This window comes from Pseudophryne corroboree, chromosome 8 (genome assembly GCF_028390025.1).
Source record: "Pseudophryne corroboree isolate aPseCor3 chromosome 8, aPseCor3.hap2, whole genome shotgun sequence".
NCBI classification, from domain to species: domain Eukaryota; kingdom Metazoa; phylum Chordata; class Amphibia; order Anura; family Myobatrachidae; genus Pseudophryne; species Pseudophryne corroboree.
The window spans coordinates 49,254,613-49,277,561 of record NC_086451.1 but is presented as its reverse complement, the minus strand read 5'-3'; the positions used below and the strand labels follow the sequence as shown (position 1 = coordinate 49,277,561).

Genomic DNA, 22,949 nt, shown 5'->3' with positions numbered 1-22,949 from the left:
ACTGGCATGGAGAAAACCAGCTACTGAGTATCTGTATTATCATGAATTATACTGCTGACTAGCTTACACAATATTTCTACAAACTTTCCAATGAAGCCCCACCCACTACCCCATAAGTACCACCCCCTGTAAGTTCACAAATTGGGACAGTTTGTGTTTGTATGTAATAGTGGCTGGTATGTCTCATGGTAAATTCTCAATTCCAAATCATTACTCTACAGTCTGCAACATACTAATCCATAGCCCCCAATTGATAATGTAATAATTTCCATATTATTTCTTATCTGCAGCCTTGCTTATCAATCCTGTGGCCGTGGCCAGGAGACTGATTATTGCCGCTTGAACAGGAGCTGCAGAACTGCGCTTCTTCCAGATTCTAATAAAATGTGTCTGAGTGACAGGACGTAGCTGCGTCGTGGTGAAACGCATTGGATGTTATCCGCTGGTTAGCTGTTATCAGTTCAGATAAGGTATCCAGCTTAGATTTTTTGAATTTTTTTGTATTTAATAGATTTTTGTTGGTTGTATTTGGCTCGGTTTGGATGTATACTGTACTTTTAATATTTAGCCACAAGATGGCAGCACTTACAGCACATTGGTGTTAGCCATTGACACAGTATTTATTTTTATTTCGCTAACGTCCTAGTGGATGCTGGGGACTCCGTAAGGACCATGGGGAATAGACGGGCTCCGCAGGAGACATGGGCACTTTAAGAAAGAATTTAGATTCTGGTGTGCTCTAGCTCCTCCCTCTATGTCCCTCCTCCAGACCTCAGTTTTGAATCTGTGCCCGGACGAGCTGGGTGCTGTTCAGTGAGCTCTCCTGAGCTTGCTGTAAGAAAGTATTTTGTTAGGTTTTTTATTTTCAGGGAGCTCTGCTGGCAACAGACTCCCTGCATCGTGGGACTGAGGGGAAAGAAGCAGCCCTACTCTCTGAAGATAGGTCCTGCTTCTTAGGCTACTGGACACCATTAGCTCCAGAGGGATCGTACACAGGATCTCACCCTCGTCGTCCGATCCCAGAGCCGCGTCGCCGTCCCCCTCGCAGAGCCGGAAGACAGAAGCCGGGTGAACATAAGAAGCAAGAAGACTTCGAAATCGGTGGCAGAAGACTCCAGTCTTCACTGAGGTAGCGCACAGCACTGCAGCTGTGCGCCATTGCTCCCACACACACCTCACATACTCCGGTCACTGTAAGGGTGCAGGGCGCAGGGGGGGCGCCCTGGGCAGCAATTGAGACCTCTTTGGCAAAAGTTTAGCATATATACAGTTGGGCACTGTATATATGTATGAGACCCCGCCAAGTAAATGTATATTTAAGCGGGACAGAAGCCCGCCGTCGAGGGGGCGTGGCTTCTTCCTCAGCACTCACCAGCCCCATGTTTTTTCTCCACAGCACCGCTGAGAGGAAGCTCCCCAGTCTCTCCCCTGCAGATACACAGTAGAAGAGGGTAAAAAGAGAGGGGGGGCACATAATTAGGCGCAAAAATCAATATAAACAGCAGCTACTGGGTTAACATTAAGTTACTGTGTTATTCCTGGGTTAATAGCGCTGGGGTGTGTGCTGGCATACTCTCTCTCTGTCTCTCCAAAGGGCCTTGTGGGGGAATTGTCTTCAGATGAGCATTCCCTGAGTGTGTGGTGTGTCGGTACGTGTGTGTCGACATGTCTGAGGTAAAAGGCTCCCCTAAGGAGGAGATGGAGCAAATGTGTGTGTGAGGTGTGTCTCCGTCGACAACGCCGACACCTGTTTGGATATGTGTAATTAAGTGCTAAGGTGAATTTATTGCACAAAAGTTTAGAGAACAGACAGGGAATCTACCCATGTCTGTCCCTATGTCGCAGAGACCTTCAGAGTCTCTCAATGCTCACTATCCAAAATAATAGACACTGATATCGACACAGGGTCTGACTCCAGTGTCGACTACGATAATGCAAATTTACAGCCAAAAGGGCAGGAAAGTATTCAATATATGATTATTGTAATAAAAGATGATTTGCATATCACTGATGACTCATCTGTTCCTGACACAAGGGTACACATGTTTAAGGGGAAGAAAGCTGAAGTAAATTTCCCTCCTCTCATGATGAAAAAGAGCGGGAATCTCCAGACAAGAGACTGCAGTTTCCCACAAAGAATTCTCAGGCAGTATCCTTTCCCTACTAGGGCCAGGATACGATGGGAATCTTCCCCTAGGGTGTCACGTTTGCCCAAAAGGTAGCCCTGACGTAACAGCTATTCTCAGGGATCCTGCAGATAGCGTGCACATTCTGGTACACTACTCAGACCGGCGATTGTGTTGGCATGGGTTTATAGCGCTGTAGCAGCGTGGACAGGTACCTTATCAGCAGAGATTGAGACCCTAGTATGTATATATATATATATGTATATAGTATGCAATCGGCGGCACTCCGGTGATACAAAAAATGCAAAGGCAGGTTGAATGAAACAACGTTTCGAAGTTTTAATTACTTCGTCCTCAGGTATGTATATATATATATATATATTAAAGATGCTGTCTTAAGATATATATATATATATATATATATATATTAAACATGCCCAAAGAGACATTAGTCTACTGGGTCCTAGAGTCAACGCTATGTCGATTTCTGCTTGACGTGTCCTGTAGAATATGCAATGGACAGGGAATGCCGACTTAAGAGGCATATGGAAGGCTGAGGATTGTGTGCAGAAGGGATCTCGGACCTGGTCTCCACAGCTATAGCTGGTAATTCTGATCTTTTGCCTTATATTCCTGCACAGCCTAGGTAAGCACGACATTATCAAATGCAGCCTTTCGAACACAAAGAAACAAGAAAGTCCGAGGTGCGTCCTTTCTTGCCAGAGGCAGGGGCAGAGGAAAGAAGCTGCACAACACAGCTAGTTCCCAGGAACAGAAGTCCTCCCCGGCCTCTACAAAATCCACCGCATGTCGCTGGGGCTCCACAGGCGGAGCTAGGCCCGGCGGGGGCACGTCTTCGTAATTTCAGCCACAGGTGGGTTCACTCCCTGTTGGATCCCTGGGCAATAGATATTGTGTCTCAGGGATACAAGCTGGACCTTGAGGAGATGCCCCCTCACCGATGGCCCTGCCGGCTTCCCCCCACGAGAGGGAAATAGTGTTAACTGCAATTCACGAATTGTATCTTCAACAGGTGGTGGTCAAGGTTCCCCTCCTTCAACAAGGAGTGGGTTATTATTCGACCATGTTGTAGTCCCGAAACCGGACGGTTCGGTCAGATCCATATTGAATTTAAAATCCCTGAACATATACCTGAAAAGGTTCAAGTTCAAGATGGAATCGCTAAGAGCGGTCATCGCAAGCCTGAAAGGGCGGAGATTTTATGGTGTCTCTGGACATAAAGGATGCATACCTTCATGTCCCCATTTATCCACCTCATCAGGTGTACCTCAGAATTGCGGTACGGGATTGTCATTACCAATTTCAGACATTGCCGTTTGGTCTCTCCACGGCCCCGAGAATATTCACCAAGGTAATGGCGGAAATGATGGTGCACCTGCGGAAGCAAGGTGTCACTATTATCACGTACTTGGACGATGATCTCATAAAAGCGAGATCTAGAGAGCAGTTGCTGAACAGCGTATCACTTTCTCTGGAAGTGTAACGGCAACACGGCTGTATTCTATATATTCCAAAGTCGCAGTTGGTTCCTACGGCTCATCTGCCTTTCCTAGGCATGATCCTAGACACAGACCAGAAAAGGGTTTATCTCCCGATAGAGAGAGCTCAGGAGCTCATGACACTGGTCAGGAATCTATTAAAACCAAAACAGGTGGGGCGTGGCCTGACTGGAGAGGCAGCTGGAAGCAGGAACTCGGAACTCCTGCTCACTCTCCATAAAAAGCACAAATTCCAGCTAAAACATATCCCCCATATCGCCCTCATAACCCGCCTAATAACTCCAGGTACCTGTGTGTCTGGTCGCGGAGCCGGGGGATCGTTTTTATGGTCCCTGCGGGTTGTGGCCTACACCGGGTGCCGGAGCCGCGGCACTGATTTCTGCTCCTGCCCGCCGGAAAGCTCCAGGGGACGCGTTGACGCCGGAACGGCTCGAGATCACAGAGACCCCGTGGACGACTCTGCACCCGGCTGGAGAGACTGTATGACCGCCCCTGCATCGCGCCTGAGGCCCCGTGAAGTAGGAATCGGAACCCGGCGCACGGGGACAGAGAGAGCCGCGGGTACGCATTTCCGGTGCTGCGCTGACACGGATCTCCGTCAGACCGCAGCACCCTCCGGCTGAGGTACTGTCTCCTCTCCTGCACCTCTCTCCCCCTGGAAATATCACCTCCCGTAGTGAGGTGAGGTGGAGGGGGATTGTGGAGGTGAGGGGGTATAGAAAAGTTAATCCAGTATGTGTAACTGGAGCTGAGTACACTCTCACACAATCCACCACAGGGACACAGCAGAATTGCTATACCTTGCCTCCCCTCATCCTCTACTGATTATATCTTAGCCCAATGATATCTTTTTTTTTATTTATTTTTTGGGTCACATCATAGTGAAATAGAATTTATTTACTACTATTGTTGATCCTAAAGAATAATCCTGTTTCTCCAGTCCGTTGCCACAAAGTGAATTACAACTTTCACCCCCCACCCCTTCCCATCGTCACGTATATGGGAGGGGAGCGAGATTTACTCAATACCTACTAATTTCTCTTCAGTTGGCGTACTTACACGGTGATGCCGCAGGCCGGATTACCGTTGTAATTGAAATACTACATATCAGATATTATTTACCACGCTCTCTAAGTCTCGCTGCCACCATATATATTGACGATAGCAATTTCCTACTTGGTAAACACGATAGCATTTCACTGACAACTTGGTGAACTACACCCGCTCCCTACTCTCTATTAATGGACACGTTCCACAGCGATATGTGAATCCGCACCACCCGCAACTGTGATGTAGTCCTCTCCATATCTATATAACCAACGGCAAACCATATCACCTACCCGGCCCTCATGAGCTCGTAATTAATATTATGGACAAATTCTTAAAATCTTCCACACCAAAACCTCAAAGATATTGGAGTGGCAGTAAACACGGTGAACCAAGCTGCACCTCCCCACCATTGTCCTCCCAGCCTGTCAGTATAGACACTGTCACTGAATCACCGTCTATCATGGCCCCAAAAGCCCCCCCTGCTCCTCCTTCCTACTCGGACATAGTTAAAGCAATTAAAGAAACCGTGGAACCTTTACTACAAGCTCAGGCAGATAAATTTATGACTGCAGTATCAGACCTGAAATCAGAACTCGGCTCTATGTCCCGCAAAATCTCGGTGAACGAAAATAGGATTGGAGTTAACTTTAAAGAAATTGAGGATCTTAAAGAGCAGGTCGTATCTTTAACAACTACACGCCAACATATGATGATGAAGATAGACGACCTGGAAAATCGTTCGATACGTAACAACCTGAGAATTGTGGGCCTTAAAGAATCACTGAAGGGCCCTGATCTTCTGAAATTCCTCCTCTCCGATCTGCCAGTTCTCCTGGGCATTCCTGAAGAACTCTCTTCCTTGGAAATTGAACGAGCTCATAGACTGGGTCCCCCACGTGACTCTAATCAATCTAGACCGGTTATCTTCAAATGCTTGAACTTCAGACATAAAGAATTGATTTGGTCTGCGGCCCGAAGCAAGGGCCCACTCCAATGGGATGGACAGCGACTATTCCTCTTTCAGGATTATTCTGCGGAAGTCTCTAGAGCCAGGAGAGAAATGTCTCCAATATGCTCTCACCTAGTGAAAACCGGTATCCGATTTGCTCTTCTTTACCCTGCGCGGCTGCGCATCTTCACTCCACAAGGCCCGAAAGATTTCACTTCGGTGGACTCAGCTAAAGGCTTTATCACGGAGCTTGGCGATCCCACGAGATCACCTTCGGCCTCACATCCATCCTCTCCAAGCAATGTGGATGATAATGATTGATACCGGATACCGGGACTTTGTACATGTTCTTATAAGGGTTGATATAGTTACTAATTATATTCTATTGTGAGGTGGTTTAGATTTGACTCCTATCATGACCACTTAGAGAACCATTTCTTTTCTATTTGGGTCATGGGAATACCTGTTTTACATCTATTGTCTTCAAATTGCCTGTTGGTTATTTAATTATTTCTATTACTCTACATTGCAGCGGGATCACGCTGAAGGTTTATGCTGATATATGCTGATGTAGACGTTCTTATATGTTATTTTTATCTTCATCTTTGTCTCTACCTTTCTCTCTTTTTTCCGACTTCTTTTACTTTACTCTCCGATACTTTTTACTTGCTGATACTTAGACGGCTGAGGTGGGAATTGTTTATCTTTACGATACTCTGGAATACCTGTATACCGACGCTTATTATACCAAGACCTCTTACTACCCTTCTGTATTCCCTTGCTGATGTTATAGATGTCACAGCTTAATATAATATCATGGAATGTTAGGGGTATCAACTCTCCTATTAAACGGAGACGTATCCTTACCTATTTAAATAAAATAAAAGCTGACGTCTCTATGTTACAAGAGACACACCTGACCCCTCCTGAACATGCTAAACTTACCATGCTTAGGCAAGAAGTTGTAGCATCTTCCTCATTCTCCTCTAAGGCAAGGGGGGTAGTTATCCTTATCCGTAAGGGGGTGGTATTTGACATACATCATCAGATTATTGATCCTCAGGGTCGATACATTGTCTTAGATATCACCTTGGAGGGCACTAGATTAACCTTGTGTAATATCTATGCCCCGGCTGTGTATGATAAATCATTCTACCTGGAGATAACGAATATTCTCTGCCCGTATTCGCATTCCTCTCTCATTGTTGGAGGAGATATGAATATGGTGTCCTCTTTGGTTTTGGACAGGAAGGGTACCTCGGCCCAGAGAACCAGACTACCCAAGATCAACCTAGATTATATGTCTGCACAGCTGGGACTGATTGATATATGGCGTCTCCATAATCCTATAGAATTGGAATATACTTACTACTCCTCATCCCATAATTCCTTTTCACGTATAGATTATTTCCTTGTCTCCACCGATTTATCCCCCAGGATCACTGAGACAGCTATTAACCCTATAACTATCTCAGACCACGCCCCTATTTCACTTGTGCTTCAAGGCAGACTCACCTTAGGTACGACTTCACATTGGAGATTCCCTGCCAAGATGGCGGCTTCCCCGGACTTTAAAAACATGTTGACGAATTCCTGGGACTCCTATGTCCTTAAAAACTCCGACCATACCTCTAACCCTGCCTTGTTTTGACAAACTGCTAAAGCTGTTCTAAGAGGAGATATAATAGCATACATGACGAAATATAGAAGAGACCAAGACGCCAATTATAGGGCAGCACAATCCGCACTAACTTCCTCATTTCAAACTTTCAAATCCTCACCTACATTAGCTAACAAGCAGAAATATAGAGATGCTAAGACCCAGTTTGATCATACTCTGACACATATGGATAATAGATTCCTTATAGCAGGTAAATATAAATTTTTTCAATACGGAGATAAGCCGAGCCGAATGCTTTCCAACTTACTTAAATCAGATAAGGGACCCCAATACGTGGCAGCTTTGAGGGACTCGACCTCAGCTGTACGAACTGAAGGGAAGGAGATCACTGACATCTTCTACTCCTTTTTTAGCGACCTCTACTCTCATAGTAATGTTGACCAATCTAACAAAAACTCCTTCTGGGAAACATTACAGTTACCTCAGATTTCCCCGGACCAATCAGATTCCCTGACGGCCCCTGTTACTGTTACGGAAGTGACGGAGGCTATTAAAGCCCTTAAATCGCTGAAGACCCCAGGTCCTGATGGTATGTCTGGGGAATTCTTCAAATTACTCTCCCCCAAAATAGTGGACTCTCTAACAGCCTTTTTTAACTCTATTATTTCCAATCTAACTATCCCACACTATTTTAACTCAGCCCTGATCCGAGTTATACCCAAACCTGGCAAAGACCCACTCCTCCCATCTTCTTATCGCCCTATCTCCTTACTTAATGTGGACTACAAACTATTTACTAAACTGTTAGCAGATCGACTAAAATTCATCTTGCCTGAAATAATCCACACGGATCAAACCGGTTTTATCTCAGGCAGACATTCGGTAACCAATATCCGTAAAGTCCTAACAGTTTTACAATCCCTGAGGGGGGTGGAAACGGATGGTCCCACTTTCCTATTATCATTGGATGCTGAAAAGGCATTTGATCTGGTGACGTGGGACCACCTGTTTGAGACACTCCGACTTTTCGGTTTTTCCGACCGGTTTGTGACCATTATACACACCATATACCATAATGCATCTACGCAAGTCTTCACAAATCGATATCTGTCTCAACCCCTGACGATTCATAGGGGGACCAGGCAGGGCTGCCCCTTATCCCCTCTGCTCTTTGCAGCAGCGTTAGAACCCCTGGCTGTAGCATTGAGACAATTACCGACCTTCTCGGGGATATCGTTAGGAAAAAGGGAAGTTAAGCTTGGACTATTCGCAGATGACATGATTTTATTTGTCTCTAAACCCCGCATCTCGATACCTGCTATCTTTGAAACCATACATTGTTTTAGTGCCTTTGCTGGTTATCGTATAAATACCCATAAATCTGAACTACTCCCTCTGACTAACACGGCAGACCCTCTTCTCCACTCCGACTTCTCCTCCCAATTCACGATGACCCCTACTAAACTAAAATACTTAGGTATTTATATTCCCTCGGAGCTCTCCCGGTTATATCTATATAACTATACACCCATTATCCGCCAAATCCAAACACGATTACAAACCTGGAAAGACCTCAAACTTTCTCTGCTAGGCAGAGTAGTAGTGATAAAGGCTATTATCTTCCCGAAACTGGCCTATCTACTTCAAATGCTCCCCGTCACGATCACTAAACAAGATGCCCTGCTCTGCTCGCAAATATTCTCAAAATTTATTTGGAAAAATTCAAAACCACGCATGCCCAAAGCCCGAACTTATGTTAATAAACGAAAGGGTGGCCTGAGTATGCCTAACGTAACGATGTTTGCTAGATCAGCACTATTTAAGTTTGCCTCAGATTGGCTTCTACGGTCAGACATGTTCACGAACCTGGAGCTAGAAGAGGCATTGTTCTCTCCTTACTCCCCTGCAGCATTACTTCACACACCGAGCCCCAAACTACCCCAGGAGGTTAAGACTAATATCTTATTTTGGGACACTTATAGGGTCTGGACCTCCATCCATAAACTATTTCGCACTGATCCGTATGAGTCACCGTACATACCCTTATGGGGTAACCCCAATTCCCCCTCCTCTTTAGAGAATCGTCATTTTTACACATGGAAATGTAAGGGGATATACACCATTAGAGACGTCTTTGATCCTGGTGGACACATGCTCTCCTTCACGCAATTACGAGACAAATACTCTTTACCCCACTCCAACTTTTTCATGTTTCTCCAGGTGCGTCATTATGTCAACTCTCTTACTGATCCCTTAGGTAAAAAGACCTCTACTCGAACAATTCTCGACACTCTCACGTTCTGCAGACATAATCCCTTCAAAATTAGATATCTTTACAATGACCTGATTGAAGTGTCAGCCCCCTCTTGGTCCCCTCTCTCGAATTCCTGGCAGCGGGAACTCCCAGGGGCACCCGAGATGGGCGGGGTTTCTGCAAACACTGACCTAGTTCTCAAGGCTCTAAAATCTGCCACATTACAAGAAATACATTTAAGGATAATGAATAGGATGTATATATCCCCCTCCCAAAGACAACACTTTCGCCCGGGTGAATCAGGCACTTGTCCTAAATGTGGAGTAAGTGGAGCATCCCTTGCACACAATCTCTGGTTATGTGGGAAAATTAAACGATTCTGGAATAAGATTCTCCAATACTTATCCCGTCTACTTAAAGTAACGCTTCCTGCAGTAGTGGGCCCACTGCTGTTCGCTGACTTCTCATCCTGGCTGTCACGATTTGATCTCACTCAGGTGGTCCCTTTGCTAACTGTGATGGTTACGGTAGCAAAACAGGTGATACTGAGGCACTGGATATATAAATCTGCCCCAACGGTAGGAGAATGGGAATCCGCTTTATTAGACGTACTATTTTGTGAGAGAAGAATGGCCACTTTCCAAATTGAAGATGGAGTTATGCTTTTCCATAAAAAATGGGGAATCTATATAGAGAGTTTGCCCCGGGATAGACGTGAAAATATTTGGAAGGTTTTCCGAGACACAACGTGGTACTGGACTAATCGGATAGCGGGAACTATTATTTGATCTTCTATATTTTAAAGGGTAGGATTGCTGAGTAGACCCCACTTATACCATCGACTCTCCAAAATTGTGATATTGCACACCACGGGGCTTACCCCAAACCCATTACTCCACCTTCTCATCCAGATCTCACTCCTGAATAGCTTCTACCCCCGCCAATATATGCACCGTCTATATATAGTATCTCTGTATTATTTTTCCTTCCTCTCTCCTTTCCTCTCTTCACATTCTATCTCTACTCTTTCCTCTCCTGTCTCTCTTTCTTGTTAACAGCTGTGATAGTTAGTTTATATAGTATGTACGTTGTTTCGTTGTTTGATGCTGGGGATAGTGGTGCACCTTGGTGTACCGGACCCACTACTATTGCTGATAGACAGCTGTGTTGATGTTACTCTATGTGTAATATTTTTTCTTCTTCTTTTCTCTCTTACTACAAAAAAAAAAAAAAAAACAGACAGCCTTTAGTTTTCTGCATTTTATTCGTTATTGAATTTGATTATTTGTCACTGCTGAATATCTGTGTGAATTGAACCCTGATAACTTATGTTGTGACTCTATGGCTGTCTAATAAAGAAATTTATTAAAAAAAAAAAACAGGTGTCAGTGCATCACTGCACTCGAGTCCTAGGAAGGATGGTGGCATCATACGAGGCCATTCCCTTCGGCAGATTCCATGCGAGGACCTTCCAATGTGACTTACTGGACAAGTGGTCCGGATCACATCTTCAGATGCATCGGTTAATCACCCTGTCCTCCAGGGCCAGGGTGTCACTCCTGTGGTGGTCCTGAGTTCTCACCTTCTAGAGGGACGCAGATTCGGAATTCAGGATTGGGTCCTGGTGACCACGGATGCTAGCCTCCGAGGGTGGGGAGAAGTCACACAGGGAAGAAATTTACAAGGTCTGTGGTCAAGTCAAGAGACTTGCTTTCACATCAACATCCTGGAACTAAGGGCCGTATACAACGCCCTACGTCAAGCGGAGCACTTGCTTCGCGACCAACCGGTTCTGATTCAGTCAGACAACATCACCGCAGTGGCTCAGGTGAACTGCCAAGGCGGCACAAGGAGCAGAGTGGCGAGGGCAGAAGCCACCAGAATTCTTCGCTGGGCGGAGAATCACGTAAACGCTCTGTCAGCAGTGTTCATCCCGGGAGTCGACAACTGGGAAGCAGACTTCCTCAGCAGACACGACCTCCACCCGGGAGAGTGGGGACTTCATCAGGAAGTCTTCACACAGATCACATATCGATGGGAACTGCCACAGGTGGACATGATGGCATCCCACCTCAACAAAAAACTACAGAGGTATTGCGCCAGGTCAAGAGACTCTCAAGCAATAGCGGTAGACGCCCTGGTGACACCGTGGGTGTTCCAGTCGGTCTATGTATTTCCTCCTCTTCCTCTCATTCCCAAGGTGCTTGTCACAACTAAGGGTTTTTGCTGACAGGAGAAAGCCTCAGTTGTAGGGGCTGAGAGGAACTTAAACCGGGGAGGTTTAATCAGACCCCTGGACATGTAAGTGTTAAAAGGAAACCCGAAGGTGTGACCATGACAACCAGGTAAAAGTCAAAATAAAAGTTTATTAACAGACTCCATGTAAACAGACAGCATTCAAGGTTAATAATGGCAATGATAAATAATATGATTCCTGGAGCACTCTGATCATGAAATGGTTTCACAGGACACTGGTAGGTTAAGAACAGCTGTTACAGTCCTTAGATGGAATAACCTTACCAGGCCTGGCTGTAGTAGTGAAGATATCCAAGGAACATGCCAGTAGATGGAACAGATGAAGCTGGTAACTTGAATCAGCTGTTGTATTTGCTGGATGGAACCAGCCAGGTGGTAAGACACGGAGTGGATGCGGAATGGAATCAGCCAGATGATAAAGTCACTGAATGAATGCTGGGTGGAACCAGCCAGGTGATGAAACACGGAGTGAATATAGTAAGATGCTAGGGAGCGTGGAAACAGAGGAGTTGAAGGATGATTACCGGTGGTAGTGGATACTGCTGGAAGCAGATGAAATAGCTGGAAGCTGGAAACTGGATCAGCCACGGAGGACTGCAGAGTCAGGCTGCACCGCAGGATGGTAGGCAGGTGCGGGTCTCTTTAGTGGATGCTGGAGACAGGAGCTGGAACCTGGAAACACAACCACAGGAGAGAGACTGGAACAAGGAATGACAAACAAAGCACTGACGATTTCCTGGCCCAGGCACAGGATACTTATACCTGCAGCCATGCAGGTATTGGCTGGGCAATTATGCAGGTTTCCAGGCAATGGATTGGAGGAACTGAAGCATGTGATTAGATCCAACATGGCTGCGCCCATGTTAGAACTTGGAGGGAAACTGGCTTGGGAAACCATGTGGAAACATAACTGTAATGGCAGCGCCGGCCACAGAGGACAGTAGACGCCAAACTGACAGATGTATGCTGAGACTCATGGATGACAGCGGAGGCCGCGGCAGGCATGGAGCACCACACTGACAACCTGCACATATAACACAAGAGCGGCGGCGGAGGCCGCGGAGGACAGGAGACGCCATGCAGGATTCAAACATGGCGCCGCTGTGACAGCGTCTCAGCGTGACAGGAGGGATTTGCAGTATGTGGACACAGATGAGATCCGGCCTTGGAACGCTGAGCCAGCTTCAGGAGACATCTGAAAGGCAAGTAATGGCGTCCAGATACCCGGATCGTGACAGTGCTGAGGATAATAAGAAAAGGAGGAGTGAGAACAATCCTCATTGTTCCAGATTGGCCGCGAAGGACCTGGTATCCAGATCTGCAAGAAATGCTCACAGAGGACCCGTGGCCTCTTCCTCTAAGACAGGACCTGTTGCAACTGGGGCCCTGTCTGTTCAAAGTCTTACCGCGGCTGCGTTTGACGGCATGGCAGTTGAACGCCGGAGCCTAGCAGAAAAGGGCATTCCGGACGAGGTCATTCCTACGCTGATAAAGGCTAGGAAGGACGTGACAGCTAAACTTTATCGCCGTATATGGCGAAAATATGTTTCTTGGTGTGAGGCCAGGAATGCTCCTACAGAGGATTTCCAGCTGGGCCGTTTCCTTCACTTCCTACAGTCAGGAGTGAATTTGGGCCTAAAATTGGGCTCCATTAAGGTCCAGATTTCGGCCCTATCCATTTTTTTGCAAAAAGAGTTGGCTTCTCTACCAGAAGTTCAGACGTTTGTAAAGGGAGTGCTGCATATTCAGCCTCCTTTTGTGCCTCCAGTGGCACCTTGGGATCTTAACGTGGTGTTAAGTTTCCTAAAATCACACTGGTTTGAACCACTTAAAACGGTGGAGTTAAAATATCTCACGTGGAAGGTGGTCATGCTATTAGCCTTGGCTTCGACTAGACGTGTGTCAGAATCAGTGGCTTTGTCACATAAAAGCCCTATCTGGTTTTCCATATGGATAGAGCAGAATTGCGGACCCGTCCACAATTTCTGCCAAAAGTGGTGTCATCTTTTCATATGAACCAACCTATTGTGGTGCCTGTGGCTACTCGTGACTTGGAGGATTCCGAGTTACTGGATGTGGTCAGGGCTTTGAAGGTTTATGTAGCCAGAACGGCTAGAGTCAGGAAAACGGAGTCGCTGTTTATCCTGTATGCATCCAACAAGCTGGGTGCTTCTGCTTCAAAGCAAACTATTGCTCGCTGGATCTGTAACACGATTCAGCAGGCTCATTCTGCGGCTGGATTGCCGCTGCCAAAATCAGTTAAAGCCCATTCCACTAGGAAGGTGGGCTCTTCTTGGGCGGCTGCCCGAGGGGTCTCGGCATTACAACTATGCCGAGCTGATACTCGGTCAGGTTCAAACACTTTTGCAAAGTTCTACAAGTTTGATACCCTGGCTGATGAGGACCTATTGTTTGCTCAATCGGTGCTGCAGAGTCATCCGCACTCTCCCGCCCGTTTGGGAGCTTTGGTATAATCCCCATGGTCCTTACGGAGTCCCCAGCATCCACTAGGACATTAGAGAAAATAAGATTTTATTTAAATCTATTTCTCGTAGTCTGGATGCTGGGCGCCCGTCCCAAGTGCGGACTTCTTCTGCAATACTTGTATATAGTTATTGCTGCAATAAGGGCTATGTTATTGTTGCATCAGGGTTGAACTGATGCTCTGTTGTTGTTCATACTGTTGACTGGGTAAGTTTATCACAAGTTATACGGTGTGATTGGTGTGGCTGGTATGAGTCTTGCCCTTGATTTCCAAAATCCTTTCCTTGTACTGTCAGCTCTTCCGGGCACAGTTTCTCTAACTGAGGTGTAAACATGTACTGTACATATGTGTATTTTATTGAGGTGGTGCACAGTGCAATGTTCATTTTATGTATACTGTATAATGCACATGTGCGATTGTGATAGGACACTCTGTGTTATTGTATTGGTGCACAGTGCAATGTTCATTTTATGTATACTGTATAATGCACATGTGCGATTGTGATATGACACACTGTTATTGTATTGGTGCACAGTGCAATGTTCATTTTATGTATACTGTATAATGCACATGTGCGATTGTGATAGGACACACTGTGTTATTGGTTACAGTGTGTCCTTATGGTCCCGGGTCCGGCTGAGTGACGTCATTTCCAGCGCGATGGAGGTGCCTGATCGGGACGCCCGGCTGGCAGGATCACGGTGCTCTTTATGGGGGAGACAATTATGGGGGCAAGTTATTATTTGGTAAATATGACTTTGTGTGTCACAGTGTGTTTACAGTCCTGAGGAAGGGGATACTCTCCCCAAAACGTAGACCACCAATAAAGCGCGCACACGCCCCCCTCCCCCCCCCCCCCCCCACACACACATCCTAAGGAATACCAGTGACTGTGTGCCAAGTAATGTGACGGAATGTAGTTGGTATCCCGACACTCTGGATGCCAGCGGTCACCGGAATCCAGGCACCAATCAGAATCCCAACAATCAGCATCCAGAACATAAGTATACTGGGGAGGGTTATACTGCGGGGTGTAGGTTAGGGTCAGGTTCGAGGGAGAGGGTTAGGGTTATACTGCGGTGTGTAGGTTAGGGTCAGGTACTAGGGAGAGGATTAGGGTTATACTGTGGGGTGTAGGTTAGGGTCATGTTCTAGGGTAGGGGTGGGCAAAATACGGCCCGCGGGCCGGATGCGGCCTGCAAACCGATCCTGCCCGGCCCACTGCCTCCCACCAGCGAGCAATGACAAGCGGCCCGACTGCTTGTCATTGCTCTGCAGTACCTTCAAGCTGCCGATGCAGTCTCCCCTGCTGCTGCTGCACGGCGCCTCCAGAGTCCCCAGTGACAACAGCTGTGTTCAGCCGAAAAAGGGGCGGAGCTACGGGCCGACGATGGGGCGTGGTTACACGGGACCTAAGGGGGCGGGGCTACACAGGACAAGTGCAGACTACTACAGATCAATCCTTCCTGCCACTACCAGCCAGATCAGTGAGTTACTGGAAAAAGTGAGTGAAAGAAATAAAGTGTGTGTGTGTGTGTGTGTGTGTGTGTGTATTTGTGTGTGCGGGCAGTGACGTCAGACTGTTTTTAGGTTGGGGGAGAGGTCTTTAGCTCTCGCTGTACCAACCCCTCCCGTGTTCTGTCACCATGTCACCCCCCATGTTCTGTCACAGTGACACCCCCCGTGTTCTGTCACTGTCACCCCAGTGTTCTGTCACCGTGTCACCCCCCGTGTTCTGTCACCCCAGTGTTCTATCACCGTGTCACCCCCCGTGTTCTGTCACCCCCCGTGTTCTGTCACCGTGTCACCCCCGTGTTCTGTCACTGTGTCACCCCCACCGTGTTCTGTCACTGTGTCACAGTCACACCCCAGTGTTCTGTCACTGTGTCACCCCCCCGTGTTCTGTCACTGTGTCACACCCCCGTGTTCTGTCACTGTGTCACCCCCACTGTGTTCTGTCACTGTGTCACACCCCAGTGTTCTGTCACTGTGTCACACCCCCCGTGTTCTGTCACTGTGTCACACCCCAGTGTTCTGTCACTGTGTCACACCCCCCGTGTTCTGTCACTGTGTCACACCCCAGTGTTCTGTCACCGTGTCACCCCCGTGTTCTGTCACCCCCCGTGTTCTGTCACCGTGTCACCCCCATGTTCTGTCACTGTGTCACCCCCACCGTGTTCTGTCACTGTGTCACCCCCCAGTGTTCTGTCACTGTGTCACACCCCCCGTGTTCTGTCACTGTGTCACACCCCCGTGTTCTGTCACTGTGTCACCCCCACTGTGTTCTGTCACTGTGTCACACCCCAGTGTTCTGTCACTGTGTCGCACGACTCGCACCCCCCGTGTTCTGTCACTGTGTCACACCCCAGTGTTCTGTCACCCCCCGTGTTCGGTCACTGTGTCACCCCCACTGTGTTCTGTCACTGTGTCACCCCCCCCGTGTTCTGTCACTGTGTCACACCCCAGTGTTCTGTCACTGTGTCACACCCCCCGTGTTCTGTCACTGTGTCACACCCCAGTGTTCTGTCACCCCCCGTGTTCTGTCACTGTGTCACACCCCCGTGTTCTGTCACTGTGTCACACCCCAGTGTTCTGTCACCCCCCGTGTTCGGTCACTGTGTCACCCCCACCGTGTTCTGTCACCGTGTCACCCCAGTGTTCTGTCACTGTGTCACACCCCCGTGTTCTGTCACTGTGTCACCCCCACCGTGTTCTGTCACTGTGTCACACCCCCGTGTTCTGTCGCTGTGTCACACCCCAGTGTTCTGTCACCGTGTCACCCCCGTGTTCTGTCACTGTGTCACCCCCCCGTGTTCTGTCACTGTGTCACACCCCCGTGTTCTGTCACTGTGTCACACCCCCGTGTTCTGTCACTGTGTCACCCCAGTGTTCTGTCACCGTGTCACCCCCACCGTGTTCTGTCACCCCCACGTGTTCTGTCACTGTCACCCCCCCTCCCCACCCCGTGTTCTGTCACTGTGTCACCCCCCGAGTTCTATCACTGTGTCACACCTTTCCCCAGGGGCCATAAGACACTGGATAATTTGCTTGCTGCGCAATGATTATCCCAAATAAAATGTTAATGTGTAAAAGGGGGCTCTACCTGCTGTAATGTGTAAAAGGGGGCTCTACCATCCATACTGTGTATAAGGGAGCTCTACCTGCCATAATGTGTGTAAAAGGGGCTCTACCTGGTGTAATGTGTGTAAGTGGCGCTACTGTGTGGCGCAATTTGAATAATGGAGCAGCCTAATATGAATCTGTATTATTTTTTGGCCATGCCCCTTCCACACGAAGCCACGTCCCTATATTTTTGGCACGTGGGGGGGGGGGGGGCTTCTATTTTATGCGTGGCCCACGGATAGTGACAAGAAAGTGTCAAGTGGCCCCTCAGCTGAAATAATTGCCCACCCCTGTTCTAGGGAGAGGGTTAGGGTTATACTGCGGGGTGTAGGTTAGGGTCAGGCACTAGGGAGAGGGTTAGGGTTATACTGCGGTGTGTAGGATAAGGTCAGGTACTAGGGAGAGGGTTAGGCTGCGGGAGGAGAGGGTTAGGGTTATACTGCGGGGTGTAGGTTAGGGTCAGGCACTAGGGAGAGGGTAAGGCTGTGGGAGGGTTAGGGTTATACTGCGGGGTGTAGGTTAGGGTCAGGCACTAGGGAGAGGGTTAGGGTTATACTGCGGGGTGTAGGTTAGGGTCAGGCACTAGGGAGAGGGTTAGGCTGCGGGAGGGGAGGGTTAGTGTTATACTACGGGGTGTAGGTTAGGGTCAGGCACTAGGGAGAGGGTTAGGCTGCGGGAGGGGAAGGTTAGGGTTATACTGCGGGGTGTAGGTTAGGGTTAGGCACTAGGGAGAGGGTTAGGCTGTGGGAGGGGAGGGTTAGTGTTATACTGCGGGGTGTAGGTTAGGGTTAGGCACTAGGGAGAGGGTTAGGCTGTGGGAGGGGAGGGTTAGTGTTATACTGCGGGGTGTAGGTTAGGGTTAGGCACTAGGGAGAGGGTTAGGCTGTGGGAGGGGAGGGTTAGGGTTATACTGCGGGGTGTAGGTTAGGGTCAGGCACTAGGGAGAGGGTTAGGGTTAGGCTGCGGGAGGGGAAGGTTAGGGTTATACTGCGGGGTGTAGGTTAGGGTCAGGCACTAGGGAGAGGGTAAGGCTGTGGGAGGGTTATGCTGCAGGACAGGAAGGTTAGGGGGAGGACAAGGGGTAGGATTAGCTTACCTATGAAAGTGTCGGCATCCTGACTGTCTGATTCCTGCACCCAGCCCAATACAACACAATTACTGTTAAACACTTTATTCACATTAAAGAGAATGTGTGTCATACTTATCTACATTGAATGCTGAAGGTGCCTGTGCTCGCTGTGGATGGACTTTTGAAACTCCCTGTACAGTGGCGTAAATATACATTTTGCGGAGCCGGTCACAGCTAGGGGAGCTCTCCTGAGCTTTCCTAAAAAAGTTTAGTTTAGAGTTTATTATTTCTCATACGTCCTAGAGGATGCTGGGGTCCACTTTATGACCATGGGGTATAGACTGTTCCGCAGGAACCATCGGCATTCTTAAGACTTTTCAATGGGTGTGAACTGGCTCCTCCCTCTATGCCCCTCCTTCAGACCTCAGTTGTAGAAATGTGCCCAGGCAGTCTGGATACACTCCATGGGAGCTCTACTGAGCTTCTCTGAAAAGACTTATGTTAGGTTTTTTATTTTCAGGGAGAACTGCTGGCAACAGTCTCCCTGCTTCGTGGGACTGAGGGGGCAGAAGTAGGAACCAACTTCCTGAAGAGTTTCATGGCTCTCCTTCTGGATGACAGGATACCATTAGCTCCTAAAGGGAACTGAACGCTAGCCGTGTCTAGATGCTCACTCCCACAGCACGCCGTCACCCCCCTCACAGAGCCAGAAGTCAGAAGACAGGTGAGTGTAAGAAGATAGATCTTCAATCAAGTAAAGTGACGGCTGAGGTACCGCGCGGCTGGCGGGAACGCAGCGCGCCATTGCTGCCCACACACACAGGCACTGCAGGGCGCGGGCGGGGGCGCCCTGGGCAGCAAAATACCTATGTAAACTGGCTAAAAGGGGACATAAAATGCCCAGGCACAGCCCTACCCCCGCCAGTAAAAATATTATAAAATCACTCTGAGGTAAAAGCGCGCCATTGTGGGGGCGGAGCTTCTTCCACGGGCAGCCAGCACACTGCTCAGCGCCATTTTCTCTCTCTCCTCAGCTGCAGAGACATCGCTGGTCCTCCTCCACTTCTGACTCCAAGTATCAGGGTGCAAAACAGGGGGGGGGGGGGCACAAGCGAATTTGGTGCTTTACAAGTGTGTTTACTGTGTAAAAACCGCTGCATGTCAGTGGGCATTTTGTATTCACAGGCATTATATACTGGCGCTGTGGTTGTGAACTGGCTGCTCCTAAACTATGTCCCTTTGACAGATTTTACTGTGGGTCTGTCCCCTATAAGTCCCAGTGTGTCTGTGTGTGTGTTGTACACGTGTGTAAGACATGTCAGAGGCAGGGAGTTCTTCCCAGGAGGAAGCCATTTTAGGGACACATACTTGTAATGTGGTGGCGCTACCGGCACATCAAGAGCCTGCATGGGTGAAAGAAATGCGTGATAGTATGCATCATATCAATAGGAGGTTAGATAAGTCTGAATCTCATGCAGAATGCTGGAGAAAGTCTGTGGAAGATGTGATTTTTCAGGGTTCTGTTCTTCCACCCGCAGGCGACTCCTCTGGGTCACATAAGAGACCGTTTGCAAATATTGTAAATACTGATACCGACACGGACACTGATTGTTGTGTCGACAATAGTGATTCCAGGGAAATAGATCATAAATTGGCGAAAAATATACAATATATGATTGTGGCTATAAGGGAGGTTCTGGAGGTTACTGAATCCACTCCTGTACCTCAGGAGAAAGCCTATTTCTATAAAGAAAAGAAATTTAAGGTTACTTTCCCTCCTTCCCACGAGCTTAATACTCTCTGAAGGGGTGTGGGTGAATCCTAAGAAGAAATGTCGTATTCCCAAGAGGATTCAGATGGCTTATCCTTTCCCTACAGAGGACAGGAAAAAGTGGGAGTCACCCCCGGTGTTAGACAGTGCACTGTCCAGGTTGACAAAGAAAGTAATTCTCCCTGCACCTGGGAAGGCTTCACTAAAAGCCGTCAAACCGCAAAATGGAGACTACATTAAAATCCATTTATGTTGCCAATGGTACGCTGCTCAGGCCCACAATTGCTTGCGCGTGGGCGAGTCGCGCTATTGATAAGTGGTCAGAAAGCTTGTCATCAGAAATTGACATGATTGATAAAGATGAGATACTCCTAAGTTAGGGAATATCAAAAATGCTGCCGCATACATGCTAGAGGCGATGAAAGATATTGGACTCTCGGGTTCAACAGCCGCTACCATTGCAGTATCAGCTCGGCGGGCGTTTAGGATTCGCCAGTGGAATGCGGTTGCAGATTCCAAAAAGAATATGGAGGCTCTCCCATATAAAGGTGAGGCCTTATTTGGTGATGGACTGGATGCGTTAGTCTCAGCAGCTACCGCAGGTAAGTCGACTTTTTTGCCTTCTACTCCTGCACCAGCAAAAAAGACATATCACTCTCACATGCAGTCCTTTCCACCCAATAAATACAAAACGGCCAAAGGTTCTCCCTTCTTTGCAGGTAGGGGAAAGGGAAAGAAGTCCTCCACGACTTCAGGATCCCAGGAGCAGAAGTCAACCCCTACTTCTGCCAAATCTACAGCATGACGCTGGGGAGGCCGCCTCAGGGGGGGCACGTCTAAAACTGTTCAGCCAAGGTTGGGTTCAGTCTGGCCTGGACCCCTGGGTTTTGCAGATAGTATCCCAGGGGTACAAGCTGGAGTTTCAAGACGTTCCCCCATGCCGATTTTTCAAATCGACCGTGGCAGCTTCTCTTCCAGAATGAGAGGCAGTAACAGCGGCAATTAAAAAATTATGTCAGGATCAGGTCATAGTCCTGGTACCTTTGTCACAACAAGGGGAGGGGTTTTATTCAAGCCTCTTTGTAGTTCCGAAGCCGGACGGCTCGGTCAGACCGATCCTAAACCTAAAAAATCTGAATCTCTACTTGAAATGGTTCAAGTTCAAGATGGAATCACTCAGATTTCCAGTCTGGAGGAGGGGGATTGAATGGTGTCAGTAGACATAAAGGATGCTTACCTACATGTTCCCATTTATCCTCTTCACCAGGCTTATCTGAGATTCGCGGTTCAGGATTGCCACTACCAGTTCCAGTCGTTGCCTTTCGGTCTCTCCACGGCGCCGAGGGTATTCACCAAGGTGATGGCGGAGATGATGGTCCTCCTTTGTCAAAAAGGAGTCAATTTAATTCCTTATCTGGACGATCTCCTCATAAAGGCGAGATCCAGGGAGCAGTTGCTACAGAACATCATGCTCTCCCTGTCCATACTCCAGCAACACAGTTGGAACCGACGACAAGATTGTCTTTTCTCGGGATGATTCTGGACACAGAAGTTCAGAGAGTATTTCTTCCGGTGGAAAAGGCTCTGGAAATCCAGAAAATGGTAAAACAGATATTGAAACCATCAAGTGTGTCAAAGTCGAAAAATATCATGATTCACATGCCTTGTACTAACCCCAGGCACATGCCCGCTGCGTGTGCACACGCTCTGCCGTGCGTGCGCATATTCGCACTTTGCGTAAAAGAGCTTCTACGGCCGTGCGCTTTGGCGCGTGGTATGCGCATTTACTGTAGAGTTTGTGAGCGTCTAGCGGGCGACTCGATCGCAACATATTTAACCCATATAGTGTGTTTTGTAGATAATATTCCCTTAAACAATGTCAGCAAGTATGTTTAGTTTAAATAGTTCGTGGACAGAGAAATTCCTCTTTGCATGATAGGAAGGGTCAGATAAAGGTTGAACGGTGGTGTCTAGTATCCAGCTGTAGAGCATTTTAAGAGTAACATTTCAGTGTTGGTTAGGAAGAGATTGCTCGCTCCTGCGTATAGTTATGTACAAAAGTAGTTTATAGACATTTACTGTATTTGCTGTTCATTATCCATGCGGCGGGAATCCTGAGGATACCTCCCACCTGAGCAGTTGGAGAGAGACACAGCCCACCTGTTCCAACCCACCTATGACCTTTTGTTATAATGCAGAGACACATTCCTGTGTCCAATGAACAATGAGATTATAGGGACCATTGTATTGTTACTGTATTCTGTGTATATAAAGACCACCATTGCTGGGCCAGTCACTCACTCTCTCTGCAAGGTTTTCACATTGAAGGCTGAGGGCTGGATCCAGGACGCGCTTGCGAATCATTCCCACGTGTGTAAGTTCTCTGTTGCCATTTTGTTATCCTTAGTGTTTGCCATTTATTCTCTTTCTGTTTGTTCGTGTTTGCGATCGTTCGCTATTGTTCACATTATTCCTTGTTATTCTGTTTAGATTTTGATGTTAGTTTTGTAGTGTATAAGCTGTATTGTTTTCCCCTTTTTACTCTAATAGAATCATCCACGAAGGTGTTAGAGCCTGAGTGGTTTTTAAATCCAAACCAGGTCTTGTGTTTTCACTAGTTACTGTAAAGGATTTTCTTAGCGTCTCAATAGCTCAAACAGCTTTCATATTATCAAGGTTAATGAGCATTACATCATTATAGTATTACATTGCCAAGGTTTAGAGT

General features: G+C 47.7%; 1 protein-coding gene across 5 annotated transcripts in view; it reads left to right on the top strand.

Moving 5' to 3' along the window:
- Positions 1 to 22,949, top strand: part of LOC134948397 (uncharacterized) — a 245,576-nt gene that overhangs the window by 181,392 nt on the left and 41,235 nt on the right. For all 5 annotated transcript variants that reach the window (XM_063936340.1, XM_063936338.1, XM_063936339.1 and 2 more), the window contains one exon: positions 291 to 470. The gene's annotated coding sequence lies outside the window, so the exon portion shown is untranslated. The remainder of the gene's footprint in view (positions 1 to 290; positions 471 to 22,949) is intronic.